Here is a 13,966-nt window from a genome sequence, read left to right on the forward strand (position 1 = left end):
TGAAGAACTAGTTTCTTACGAACACTATAAGTAAAGCAATTTCGAGATCGATGCAAGATACTCATTCCAACGTTGACTTTTCGTAAGACATGATTAATGTGAAGTTTAAAGGAAAGTTTAGAGTCGAGCCATACACCAAGGTATTTAATAGTATCAACTCTATGCAGAAGAGTACCGTCTTTACATAATATAGCACAAGAACAGGTTTTGGAATTAAGTTTATGTCTAGAACCAAAGATCATAGTATATGACTTGGTTTTATTAAGCACTAATTTGTTAGCCAAAAGCCACTCTTGTAAACTATTAAAATCCGATTGAAGAGATAATTGAATTTGTATAGGGTCAAAATTAGAAGTATATATGACAGTATCGTCCGCATAAAGTTGAACCTGACAATTTTTAAGAAGTAATGGTAGATTATTTACATAAATAGAAAAGAGAAGTGGTCCTAAAACTGAACCTTGAGGCACACCACGTTGTTGAATCAAAAAATCTGATTTGTTTCCATTTAAGACAACACATTGTTTCCTGTTATGTAGATATGAATTAAACCACAAAATAGAATTTTTTGAAAAACCAATAGCATGAAGTTTATCTAAAAGCAAATAATGATCAACCAAATCAAAAGCTTTAGTCAAATCAAGAAAAATAGCACCTGTAAGCTTGCCGTTATCTGAAGCTGAAAACACATCATTTGTAAACTTAAGTAGTGCAGTGGTTGTGGAATGGTTAGTCCTAAAACCAGATTGAGACGGTGATAAAATATTATTAATACATAAATAATTTGAAAGTTGCTTATAAATTAATTTTTCAAAAACTTTGGATATGGAACATATAATAGATATTGGTCTATAATTATTGATATCAAGTACATCGCCTCCCTTATAAAGTGGAGTAATGCGTGCACATTTCCAGATCATCGGCAATTCACATGTGGACAATGAAAGATTAAATAAATCAGCTAGTGGATACATAATAATATGTGAAGTTAGTTTAAGATACCTATTTTCAATTCCATCTAATCCTTCACCACTAGTCACTTTTAATTCATCGATTGCACTCTGAACATCAATTGGAGCAATCCTCCCAAATGAAAATGAACTATTACATAATGTAGTCACATTAGAATTATCAGTATTCAAATAAGAGGCAGATGTTAAAGTAGACCAAACTGAGGAAAAATGCTGGTTGAACTCTTGGGCAATAGATAAAGAGTCGTGAAGTATAGTATTATTATCAACTCTAATTTGATTAACTAAATGTTTATTTGATGTATTAATAATTTTTTTAATTTTATTCCAGAATTGTTTAGGATTTTTATAATGGTGAGAAAGACATTCTTTATAGTAATTAGACTTTGCATTTCGAGTTTTTGTCTTGCTTGAATTTCTCAAATGCCTATAAACTTCCCAATCAACATTACTTCTTGTCTGACGAAATTTTGTCCATGCTTTGTCCATTTGCCTAAAGAGACTAATAAGTTCTGAATTAATCCAAGGAAGATGACTGCCCTTAACCCTAACAATTTTCCAAGGTGCATGCTTGTCTACAACTTTTATAAACTCAGTATAAAAAAAAAATCCCAAGCATCTTGAACATTTGGAATCAAATCATATCTATTCCAATTAATAGAAATCAGATCATTAACAAATAAATCTAAATTCAATTTTTTATATTGTCTGATTTTAAATTAATTTTGGAGGCAATTTAGGTACTTTAATTTTCCACACACAAAATACAATCGAATGATCACTAAAACAATCAGGCATCACACCTGACCTTAAAAATCTATTTGGGTGTGAAACAAGTATCCAATCAAGAAGAGATTGTGTGCGAGAAGTAATTCTAGTAGGCTCAGTAATTAATTGGGTAAGATTTAAATTATTAAATATATTTTTCTCTTTATTACATGATGTATCCAACCAATTCTTATTAAAATCGCCTAATAAAATTAACTCATTTTTACCAAAAACTGAATTAATAGTGGATATCAGGCAGTTAAAGGACTCCACTGGTGAGGAGGGTGGTCTGTATATGCTACCGATAATTATACATTTGTTTAAATGGAAAACCACCTTAACAAAAATAGATTCAAAATATAAAGGATCAACCGAGGGTATAATTAATTCAGAAACAAGACCTATAGAAACATATATAGCCACACCTCCACCCCTGGAGCACCTATCCAATCTATAAACAACATAATTGGCTAAGTTAATTTCGATATCTGAAACATTGCTATTGAGCCATGTTTCCGAAAGAGTGATAATATCAGGCTTATTTAAATCAACCCATGCACGAAGTAAATCAATTTTACACACCAGACTTCTAATATTCAAGTGAATGATTTTTAATCCCTTAACCTGATCCATCTTAAAAAAAAAAGTCACTGGTCAAATATAAGGACACAAATAACTGAACCAGAAAATTCATTACAAGGGTACAAAAACTATCAAATAAACTGATCACAACAAAACAAACAGACAGGACATTTACAAACAAAACACATAAAAACAGGACACCCTTCAAGAATAACCCAGCTGCCCCAGAAACCATGTTCCAGGGCATCCCAGTGAGTAAACCCAACAATATGTCAAAAACCGTCTCATACACTCAACTCAAGCAGCATAATAATAATATTAATAAAAAATAAAAAAAAACGAAAAAAAAAAAAAAATTTGTTGGCAGACCGAACATTTTATATTACTGTACAGGAAACCTCAATGGTCATTTGTTTTATTTTTGTCCTTTTCTAAGAGATTAAACCACAAACATCCCTGCAAGTGTACTGACCTGCTCAACAGAAAATCGCATACGAAATTTTTGCAAAAAACACCCACAGTTTCCGCCCAGTTTCGAACTGGGGACCTTTCGCGTGTGAGGCAAACGTGATAACCACTACACTATGGAAACAAGTCTTCAGGTTGCAGACATAAATCTTTAGGTGCACCCTTATTAAAAAGCATATAAATGAAATGAGCGCTGCACCCACCTAGTGTGGCAAACAGTTAAAATTTTCTGTCAGAATCCGACCACTGTTTCTGCTCGGTTTCGAACCGAGGACCTTTCGCGTGTTAGGCGAACGTGATGACCACTACACTACAGAAACCTATTGATGAGGTGCATGTGATTTTTAGAAGATGGCTCCTTCCCATAATCTGCTCTGCAAGCAGTGTGACAGTCTGTGAATTCCACAAACAACAGAACAGAGGTCATTCGGCATTGCAGTCTGCCTACAGCTCCTTGGTACGATGGCCTTCACCTGTCTCAAAAGTAAGGGTTTTGTAGCGAATTGCAGCATTTATATTTAACATGCCTCCACTTGTTTCCGCCCAGTTTTGAACTGAGCACCTTTCGCGTGTAAAGCGAACGTGATAACCACTACACTACGGAAAATTGATTTGGATGTCAGTCCCACCTCTTCTAGGGTACGCTTGTTCAAAAGCGACTGAAACTATAGACTGCCCAGTGTTTTTAACATGGCAAAAAGCTGCTAATTTTGTTGGCAGACCGAACATTTTATATTACTGTACAGGAAACCTCAATGGTCATTTGTTTTATTTTTGTCCTTTTCTAAAGAGATTAAACCACAAACATCCCTGCAAGTGTACTGACCTGCTCAACAGAAAATCGCATACGAAAGTTTTGCAAAAATCACCCACAGTTTCCGCCCAGTTTCGAACTGGGGCCCTTTCGCGTGTGAGGCAAACGGGATAACCACTACACTACGGAAACAAATCTTCAGGTTGCAGACATAAATCTTTAGGTGCACGCTTATTAAAAAGCATATAAAGAAAATGAGCGCTGCACCCACCTAGCGTGCCAAAGAGTTTACATTTTCTGTCAGAATCCAACCACTGTTTCTGCTCGGTTTCGAACCGAGGACCTTTCGCGTGTTAGGCGAATGTGATGACCACTACACTACAGAAACCTATTAGGGTGCTATTAGCAGTGTGACAGTCTGTGAATTCCACAAACAACAGAACAGAGGTCATTCGGCATGGCAGTCTGCCTACAACTCCTTGGTACGATGGCCTTCACATGTCTCAAGAGTAAGGGTTTTGTAGCGAATTGCAGCATTTATTTTTAAAATGCATCCACTTGTTTCCGCCCAGTTTAGAACTGAGGACCTTTCGCGTGTAAAGCAAACGTGATAACCACTACACTACGGAAACTTGATTTGAACGTCAGTCCCACCACTTCTATAATCTGCTCTGCAAGCAGTGTGACAGTCTGTAAATTCCACAAACAACAGAACAGAGGTCATTCTGCATGGCAGTCTGCCTACAGCTCCTTGGTACGATGGCCTTCACCTGTCTCAAAAGTAAGGGTTTTGTAGCATTTATATTTAAAATGCATCCACTTGTTTCCGCCCAGTTTTGAACTGAGGACCTTTTGCGTGTAAAGCAAACGTGATAACCACTACACTACGGAAACTTGATTTGGACAGCACCCACCTAGTGTGATTCGGCATGGCAGTCTGCCTACAGCTCCTTGACACGATGGCCTTCACCTGTCTTAAAAGTAAGGGTTTTGTAGCGAATTGCAGCATTTATATTAAACATGCCTCCACTTGTTTCCACCCAATTTTGAACTGAGGACCTTTCGCGTGTAAAGCAAACGTGATAACCACTACACTACGGAAACTTGGTTTGGATCTCATTCCCACCTCTTCTAGCGTACGCTTGTTCAAAAGCGACTGAAACTATAGACTGCCCAGTGTTTTTAACATGGCAAAAAGCTGCTAATTTCGTTGGCAGACCGAACATTTTATATTACTGTACAGGAAACCTCAATGGTCATTTGTTTTATTTTTGTCCTTTTCTAAAGAGATTAAACAACAAACATCCCTGCAAGTGCACTGACCTGCTCAACAGAAAATCGCATACGAAATTTTTGCAAAAATCACCCACAGTTTCCGCCCAGTTTCGAACTGGGGACTTTTCGCGTGTGAGGCGAACGTGATAACCACTACATAACAAACACGTCTTCAGGTTGCAGACATAAATCTTTAGGTGCACGCTTATTAAAAAGCATATAAAGGAAATAAGCGCTGCACCCACCTAGCGTGCCAAAGAGTTTACATTTTCTGTCAGAATCCAACCACTGTTTCTGCTCGGTTTCAAACCGAGGACCTTTCGCGTGTTAGGCGAATGTGATGACCACTACACTACAGAAACCTATTGTTGAGAGGGATGTGCTTTTTAGAAGATGCCTCCTTCCCATAATCTGCCCTGCAAGCAGTGTGACAGTCTGTAAATTCCACAAACAACAGAACAGAGGTCATTCGGCACCCACCTAGTGGGTGCTTCTCATTTCTTATTTGTGCATCCTCGTTTCCTTTCCTCGCTTCCTTTCCTAGCGTCTCAGCTCCACCCCCTGTAGGTTTTGAGGGAAGGACGCAAGGAAAGAAAATGAGGACGGAGGAATCGAATGAAAGCTTTTTTTATTCATTGGAATACTTGATCACTCGCGCGTCACTTCATAGCGTCATCAGCAGCGCTCAAAGGATCTGCCCTTATGTTGTTGAAGTTTGTTTATTTAAGAAATTCATAATAAATGATAATAAAGCAAGATACCCTGTTGAAATATGTGTAATGTGTGGTTTATATAAACTGCAAAGGTAAAGTATACATTAAAACAGATTGTGATCGATGTGAAGGGGGAGGAGAATGTATACGCGCGTCACGTTTAGTCGATAAATCTCTTCCGCATAGGATACACCTGTGTATCCTCGCTCATGACTCCTCTGGAAGCCTCCTCACTCCTCGATCCTCGCCTCCTCGCGGTGCAATTAGAGAATTGAGATGTCCTTCAAGATGGCTGCGCTCGATCGGTTTCCGGGACATAGGATGGAGGACAGAGGAACGAGGAGACGAGGAGGGATATTGCGAAGCACCCAGTGTCATTCGGCATGGCAGTCTGCCTACAGCTCCTTGATACGATGGCCTTCACCTGTCTTAAAAGTAAGGGTTTTGTAGCGAATTGCAGCATTTATATTTAACATGCCTCCACTTGTTTCCACCCAATTTTGAACTGAGGACCTTTCGCGTGTAAAGCGAACGTGATAACCACTACACTACGGAAACTTGGTCTGGTCAATGGTCATTTGTTTTATTTTTGTCCTTTTCTAAAGAGATTAAACAACAAACATCCCTGCAAGTGTACTGACCTGCTCAACAGAAAATCGCATACGAAATTTTTGCAAAAATCACCCACAGTTTCCGCCCAGTTTCAAACTGGGGACTTTTCGCATGCGAACGTGATAACCACTACACTACAAACACGTCTTCAGGTTGCAGACCTAAATCTTTAGGCGCACGCTTATTAAAAAGCATATAAAGGAAACGAGAGCTGCACCCACCTAGTGTGCCAAAGAGTTTACATTTTCTGTCAGAATCCAACCACTGTTTCTGCTCGGTTTCGAACCGAGGACCTTTCGCGTGTTAGGCGAATGTGATGACCACTAAACTACAGAAACCTATTTGTGCTTTTCAGAAGATGGCTCGTTCCCATAATCTGCCCTGCAAGCAGTGTGACAGTCTGTAAATTCCACAAACAACAGAACAGAGGTCATACGGCACCCACCTAGTGTCATTCGGCATGGCAGTCTGCCTACAGCTCCTTGTTACGATGGCCTTCACCTGTCTTAAAAGTAAGGGTTTTGAAGTGAATTGCAGCATTTATATTTAACATGCCTCCACTTGTTTCCACCCAATTTTGAACTGAGGACCTTTCGCTTGCAGTTTGCAGACATAAATCTTTAGGTGCACGCTTATTAAAAAGCATATAATGGAAATGAGCGCTGCACCCACCTAGTGTGGCAAACAGTTTAAATTTTCTGTCAGAATCCAACCACTGTTTCTACTCGGTTTCGAACCGAGGACCTTTCGCGTGTGAGGCGAACGTGATGACCACTACACTACAAAACCTATTGATGCAGTGCATATGCTTTTTAGAAGATGGCTCCTTCCCATAATCTGCTCTGCAAGCAGTGTGACAGTCTGTGAATTCCACAAACAACAGAACAGAGGTCATTCGGCATGGCAGTCTGCCTACAGCTCCTTGGTACGATGGCCTTCACCTGTCTCAAAAGTAAGGGTTTTGTAGCATTTATATTTAAAATGCATCCACTTGTTTAAGCCCAGTTTTGAACTGAGGACCTTTTGCGTGTAAAGCAAACGTGATAACCACTACACTACGGAAACTTGATTTGGACGGCACCCACCTAGTGTCATTCGGCATGGCAGTCTGCCTACAGCTCCTTGGTACGATGGCCTTCACCTGTCTTAAAAGTAAGGGTTTTGTAGCGAATTGCAGCATTTATATTTAACATGCCTCCACTTGTTTCCACCCAATTTTGAACTGAGGACCTTTCGCGTGTAAAGCGAACGTGATAACCACTACACTACAGAAAATTGGTTTGGATCTCATTCCCACCTCTTCTAGCGTACGCTTGTTCAAAAGCGACTGAAACTATAGACTGCCCAGTGTTTTTAACATGGCAAAAAGCTGCTAATTTTGTTGGCAGAACGAACATTTTATATTACTGTACAGGAAACCTCAATGGTCATTTGTTTTATTTTTGTCCTTTTCTAAAGAGATTAAACAACAAACATCCCTGCAAGTGTACTGACCTGCTCAACAGAAAATCGCATACGAAATTTTTGCAAAAAACACCCACAGTTTCCGCCCAGTTTCAAACTGGGGACCTTTCGCGTGTGAGGCAAACGTGATAACCACTACACTATGGAAACAAGTCTTCAGGTTGCAGACATAAATCTTTAGGTGCACCCTTATTAAAAAGCATATAAAGGAAATGAGCGCTGCACCCACCTAGTGTGGCAAACAGTTAAAATTTTCTGTCAGAATCCAACCACTGTTTCTGCTCGGTTTCGAACCGAGGACCTTTCGCGTGTTAGGCGAATGTGATGAACACTACACTACAGAAACCTATTGATGAGGTGCATGTGCTTTTTAGAAGATGGCTCCTTCCCATAATCTACTCTGCAAGCAGTGTGACAGTCTGTGAATTCCACAAACAACAGAACAGAGGTCATTCGGCATGGCAGTCTGCCTACAGCTCCTGGGTACGATGGCCTTCACCTGTCTTAAATGTAAGGGTTTTGTATCGAATTGCAGGATTTATATTTAACATGCCTCCACTTGTTTCCGCCAAGTTTTGAACTGAAGACCTTTCGTGTGTAAAGCGAACGTGATATCATGGCATGTGCTTTTTAGAAGATGGCTCCATCCCATAATCTGCTCTGCAAGCAGTGTGACAGTCTGTGAATTCCACAAACAACAGAACAGAGGTCATTCGGCATGGCAGTCTGCCTACAGCTCCTTGGTACGATGGCCTTCACCTCTCTCAAAAGCAAGGGTTTTGTAGCGAATTGGAGCATTACATTTAAAATGCCTCCACTTGTTTCCGCCAAGTTTTGAACTGAGGACCTTACGCGTGTAAAGCAAACGTGATAACCACTACACTACGGAAACTTGATTTAGACGTCAGTCCCACCACTTCTAGGGTACGCTTGTTCAAAAGCGACTGAAACTATAGACTGCCCGGTGTTTTTAACTTGGCAAAAAGCTGCTAATTTTGTTGGCAGACCGAACATTTTATATTACTTCACAGGAAACCTCAATGGTCATTTGTTTTATTTTTGTCCTTTTTTAAAGAGATTAAACCACAAACATCCCTGCAAGTGTACTGACCTGCTCAACAGAAAATCGCATACGAAATTTTTGCAAAAACCACCCACAGTTTCCGCCCAGTTTCGAACTGGGGACCTTTCGCGTGTGAGGCAAACGTGATAACCACTACACTACAGAAACCTATTGATGAGGTGCATGTGATTTTTAGAAGATGGCTCCTTCCCATAATCTGCCCTGCAAGCAGTGTGACAGTGTGCCCAGTGTTTTTAACATGGCAAAAAGCTGCTAATTTTGTTGGCCGAACATTTTATATTACTGTACAGGAAACCTCAATGGTCATTTGTTTTATTTTTGTCCTTTTCTAAAGAGATTAAACAACAAACATCCAAGTCTTCAGGTTGCAGACATAAATCTTTAGGTGCACCCTTATTAAAAAGCATATAAAGGAAATGAGCGCTGCACCCACCTAGTGTGGCAAACAGTTAAAATTTTCTGTCAGAATCCAACCACTGTTTCTGCTCTGCAAGCAGTGTGACAGTCTGCCCAGTGTTTTTAACATGGCAAAAAGCTGCTAATTTTGTTAGGCGAATGTGATGACCACTACACTACAGAAACCTATTGTTGAGAGGGATGTGCTTTTTAGAAGATGGCTCCTTCCCATTATCTGCCCTGCAAGCAGTGTGACAGTCTGTAAATTCCACAAACAACAGAACAAAGGTCATTCGGCACCCACCTAGTGTCATTCGGCATGGCAGTCTGCCTACAGCTCCTTGATACGATGGCCTTCACCTGTCTTAAAAGTAAGGTTTTTGTAGCGAATTGCAGCATTTGTATTTAACATGCCTCCACTTGTTTCCAACCAATTTTGTACTGAGGACCTTTCACGTGTAAAGCAAACGTGATAACCACTACACTACGGAAACTTGGTTTGGATCTCATTCCAACCTCTTCTAGCGTACGCTTGTTCAAAAGCGACTGGAACTATAGACTGCCCAGTGTTTTTAAGATGGCAAAAAGCTGCTAATTTTGTTGGCAGACCGAACATTTTATATTACTGTACAGGAAACCTCAATGGTCATTTGTTTTCTTTTTGTCCTTTTCTAAAGAGATTAAACCACAAACATCCCTGCAAGTGTACTGACCTGCTCAACAGAAAATCGCATACGAAATTTTTGCAAAAACCACCGTTAGTTTCCGCCCAGTTTCGAACTGGGGACCTTTCGCGTGTGAGGCGAACGTGATAAGCACTACACTACGGAAACACGTCTTCATGTTGCAGACATAAATCTTTAGGTGCACGCTTATTAAAAAGCATATAAAGGAAATGAGCGCTGCTACCACCTAGCGTGGCAAACAGTTTAAATATTCTGTCAGAATCCAACCACTGTTTCTGCTCGGTTTCGAACAGAGGACCTTTCTCGTGTTAGGCAAACATGATGAACACTACACTACAGAAACCTATTGATGAGGCACATGTGCTTTTTAGAAGATGGGTCCTTCCCATAATCTACTCTGCAAGCAGTGTGACAGTCTGTGAATTCCACAAACAACAGAACAGAGGTCATTCGGCATGGCAGTCTGCCTACAGCTCCTGGGTACGATGGCCTTCACCTGTCTTAAAAGTAAGGGTTTTGTATCGAATTGCAGCATTTATATTTAACATGCCTCCACTTGTTTCCGCCCAGTTTTGAACTGAAGACCTTTGCGTGTAAAGCGAACGTGATATCATGGCATGTGCTTTTTAGAAGATGGCTCCTTCCCATAATCTGCTCTGCAAGCAGTGTGACAGTCTGTGAATTCCACAAACAACAGAACAGAGGTCATTCGGCATGGCAGTCTGCCTACAGCTCCTTGGTACGATGGCCTTCACCTGTCTCAAAAGTAAGGGTTTTGTAGCGAATTGCAGCATTTATATTTAAAATGCATCCACTTGTTTCCACCCAGTTTTGAACTGAGGACCTTTCACGTGTAAAGCAAACGTGGTAACCACTACACTTCCGAAACTTGATTTGGACGTCAGTCCCACCGCTTCTAGGGTACGCTTTTTCAAAAGCGACTGAAACTATAGACTGCCCAGTGTTTTTAACATGGCAAAAAGCTGCTAATTTTGTTGGCAGACCGAACATTTTATATTACTGTACAGGAAACCTCAATGGTCATTTGTTTTATTTTTGTCCTTTTCTAAGAGATTAAACCACAAACATCCCTGCAAGTGTACTGACCTGCTCAACAGAAAATCGCATACGAATTTTTTGCAAAAATCACCCACAGTTTCCGCCCAGTTTCGAACTGGGGACTTATCGCGTGTGAGGCAAACGTGATAACCACTACACTACAAACACGTCTTCAGGTTGCAGACATTAATCTTTAGGTGCACGCTTATTAAAAAGCATATAAAGGAAATGAGCGCTGCACACACCTAGCGTGGAAAAGAGTTAAAGTTTTCTGTCAGAATCCAACCACTGTTTCTGCTCGGTTTCGAACCGAGGACCTTTCGCGTGTTAGGCGAATGTGATGACCACTACACTACAGAAACCTATTGATGAGGTGCATGTGCTTTTTAGAAGATGGCTCCTTCCCATAATCTGCTCTGCAAGCAGTGTGACAGTCTGTGAATTCCACAAACAACAGAACAGAGGTCATTCGGCACCCACCTAGTGTCATTCGGCATGGCAGTCTGCCTACAGCTCCTTGGTACGATGGCCTTCACCTGTCTCAAAAGTAAGGGTTTTGTAGCGAATTGCAGCATTTATATTTAAAACGCATCCACTTGTTTCCGCCCAGTTTTGAACTGAGGACCTTTCGCGTGTAAAGCAAACGTGATAACCACTACACTTCCGAAACTTGATTTGGACGTCAGTCCCACCGCTTCTGGGGTACGCTTGTTCAAAAGCGACTGAAACTATAGACTGCCCAGTGTTTTAAAAATGGCAAAAAGCTGCTAATTTTGTTTGCAGACCAAACATTTTTTATTACTGTACAGGAAACCTCAACGGTCATTTGTTTTATTTTTGTCCTTTTCTAAAGAGATTAAACCACAAACATCCCTGCAAGTGTACTGACCTGCTCAACAGAAAATCGCATACGAAATTTTTGCAAAAACCACCCACTGTTTCCACCCAGTTTCGAACTTGGGACCTTTTCGCGTGTGAGGCGAACGTGATAACCTCTGCACTACGGAAACACGTCTTCAGGTGGCAGACATAAATCTTTAGGTGCACGCTTGTTAACCCTCTGGGGTCCAAAGTGTTTTTGGGGTTCTGGAGGTGTTCTGACATGCTCTAACATTTGAGCTTTTTTCAGTTATTTATAAACATGTTAATGGCAAAGGTGTAAATTCACTCTATATAGCACAAACAGGGCTACCATAATATGTTAGCAAGATGTATGTACATGTTTGTATTTTTGAGAGAATATTGTTTGTGCATGGTTATTGAAAAAACTAAAACTTAAAGTCTCTGAAATAAGGCCACAAAACACATACTAAATATGTGTCCACAAGACTTTTGACTAATTGATGTTCTCGCCTAGGATTTTTGCTTCAAAATGATCTGAAAATCATCCTTCCAAATCATTCACATAAAACAATACATTGATTTAAATTTAGTAAAACACTTTTTGTTTGGAAAGGCAATATGCGAAATGGGCGTGACTCATGTATAATGGTCTGATTCACACCTGTGAAGACAAAAGACCTGCTTAATGAGCCTGCATAATGAGCTTTCCACAGGTGTGTCACTGAGCCACAAGAAAGAATACAAGGACACAAGAAAAGAAATGTGTATATATACTACAAAATTGGTTCACAGTTGGAAACATCTATAAAAAAATAGTATTTTTCCACTTGTATTTTTGCTTGCAAATTGTATAATATCCAAGGTGAACATTTCTAGTAATTGTGTAGTTAATTCTCATACTGTATTTTCAGAAAGTTTTGAATATGTATCATCTCCCCAAATTTGTCACTAATAAAACACAATACAAATAATTTGAAGAGAAGGCTTATATTGACCTTTTAAGATTTTGTTTACATCTACCTTGTAAATATATTATTTGCTATTTTATTAAAAAGGTTACAATTACAGCAACAATTAAAATAACAATATTTCAAGTGTAATATTTCTTTGTAAAAACTAAAGTGTACATTTTATCATACATATTTCAAATTTAAGGATTCATTAGTTTGAATAAAGCCTACATTGGAACAAACACTATAATAGCATCCTAGTTGATGACTTTATTTTTGACAAAACAAACATAGCCTAATATATTTAACATTTGAGCAGAAATTGGTGAACAAAAGCTTATTCAATGTGGCAGTAGTCTATAGTTTAGGCTACAGTAAACAGTTAATAATCTATTTAAAACTAGTCAACAAAATGTTGTCTTTCATATTTCTTCTGTAACATAGGCATATTGTTTGTTGTTTTTATGATAGCCTATATTAGGGCATATAAATATTAATTTGCAGTTTAATACGTTGCTAATACAAAGACATTTTAACGTTATTTCAACCTATTTCAGTCGATTTTCACTCATCTCAGTATAGCAATAGGGTTTGGTAAAAACTGTTCAGTTCATTCATTCACACACGCGATTCATATTTAAACAGTCTTTTTGCAGTTTACATACACTATGATATCGCGATTAGAACAATAATAAAAAAACTTACTTCTCAGATGGATATTTCATATTTCTTTGTAAAAACTAAATTATACATTTTATCATACATATTTCAAAGTTAAGGATTCATTAGTTTGAATAAAGCCTACATTGGAACAAACACTATAATAGCATCCTACTTGATGACTTTATTTTTGACAAAACAAACATAGCGTAATATATAACATTTGAGCAGAAATTGGTGAACAAAAGCTTATTCAATGTGGCAGTAGCATATTTTACATTAAACAGTTAATAATCTATCCAAAACTAGTCAACAAAATGTTGTCTTTCATATTTCGTCTGTAACATAGGCATATCGTTTGTTGTTTTTATGAGCCTATATTAGGGCATAAATTTTAATTTGCAGTTTAATACGTTGCTAATACAAAGACATTTTAACGTTATTTCAACATATTTCAGTCGATTTTCACTCATCTCAGTATAGCAATAGGGTTTGGTAAAAACTGTTCAGTTCATTCATTCACACACAGACGCGATTCATATTTAAACAGTCTTTTTGCGGTTTACATACACTATGATATCGCGATTAGAACAATAATAATAAAGAACTTACTTATCAGATGGATCCGTTGCTCCTCGGAATGAAAAAAAAACAGCACATGTTCTGAGGTAAATGTCCCAG

General features: G+C 38.9%; 13 non-coding genes across 13 annotated transcripts; all 13 read right to left on the minus strand.

Annotated features, from left to right (window-relative positions):
- Positions 1-2,840: 2,840 nt before the first annotated feature.
- trnav-cac (transfer RNA valine (anticodon CAC)) lies at positions 2,841-2,913 on the minus strand. Its single transcript has one exon. It is a non-coding gene; the product is annotated as a tRNA-Val (tRNA).
- A 123-nt stretch (positions 2,914-3,036) lies between these two features.
- trnav-aac (transfer RNA valine (anticodon AAC)) lies at positions 3,037-3,109 on the minus strand. Its single transcript has one exon. It is a non-coding gene; the product is annotated as a tRNA-Val (tRNA).
- Positions 3,110-3,662: 553 nt separating this feature from the next.
- trnav-cac (transfer RNA valine (anticodon CAC)) lies at positions 3,663-3,735 on the minus strand. The gene has a single exon. It is a non-coding gene; the product is annotated as a tRNA-Val (tRNA).
- A 123-nt stretch (positions 3,736-3,858) lies between these two features.
- On the minus strand, positions 3,859-3,931 carry trnav-aac (transfer RNA valine (anticodon AAC)). Its single transcript has one exon. It is a non-coding gene; the product is annotated as a tRNA-Val (tRNA).
- Positions 3,932-4,364: 433 nt separating this feature from the next.
- trnav-uac (transfer RNA valine (anticodon UAC)) lies at positions 4,365-4,437 on the minus strand. Its single transcript has one exon. It is a non-coding gene; the product is annotated as a tRNA-Val (tRNA).
- A 670-nt stretch (positions 4,438-5,107) lies between these two features.
- On the minus strand, positions 5,108-5,180 carry trnav-aac (transfer RNA valine (anticodon AAC)). Its single transcript has one exon. It is a non-coding gene; the product is annotated as a tRNA-Val (tRNA).
- Positions 5,181-6,016: 836 nt separating this feature from the next.
- Positions 6,017-6,089, minus strand: trnav-uac (transfer RNA valine (anticodon UAC)). Its single transcript has one exon. It is a non-coding gene; the product is annotated as a tRNA-Val (tRNA).
- Positions 6,090-6,408: 319 nt separating this feature from the next.
- trnav-aac (transfer RNA valine (anticodon AAC)) lies at positions 6,409-6,481 on the minus strand. The gene has a single exon. It is a non-coding gene; the product is annotated as a tRNA-Val (tRNA).
- A 378-nt stretch (positions 6,482-6,859) lies between these two features.
- trnav-cac (transfer RNA valine (anticodon CAC)) lies at positions 6,860-6,932 on the minus strand. The gene has a single exon. It is a non-coding gene; the product is annotated as a tRNA-Val (tRNA).
- Positions 6,933-7,880: 948 nt separating this feature from the next.
- trnav-aac (transfer RNA valine (anticodon AAC)) lies at positions 7,881-7,953 on the minus strand. The gene has a single exon. It is a non-coding gene; the product is annotated as a tRNA-Val (tRNA).
- Positions 7,954-8,765: 812 nt separating this feature from the next.
- On the minus strand, positions 8,766-8,838 carry trnav-cac (transfer RNA valine (anticodon CAC)). Its single transcript has one exon. It is a non-coding gene; the product is annotated as a tRNA-Val (tRNA).
- Positions 8,839-9,847: 1,009 nt separating this feature from the next.
- trnav-cac (transfer RNA valine (anticodon CAC)) lies at positions 9,848-9,920 on the minus strand. Its single transcript has one exon. It is a non-coding gene; the product is annotated as a tRNA-Val (tRNA).
- Positions 9,921-11,121: 1,201 nt separating this feature from the next.
- On the minus strand, positions 11,122-11,194 carry trnav-aac (transfer RNA valine (anticodon AAC)). The gene has a single exon. It is a non-coding gene; the product is annotated as a tRNA-Val (tRNA).
- Between the last annotated feature and the right edge of the window lie 2,772 nt (positions 11,195-13,966).

This window comes from Siphateles boraxobius, unplaced genomic scaffold (assembly GCF_051911475.1).
Source record: "Siphateles boraxobius isolate OS27281-9 unplaced genomic scaffold, OSU_SipBor_1 42, whole genome shotgun sequence".
Classification (NCBI taxonomy): domain Eukaryota; kingdom Metazoa; phylum Chordata; class Actinopteri; order Cypriniformes; family Leuciscidae; genus Siphateles; species Siphateles boraxobius.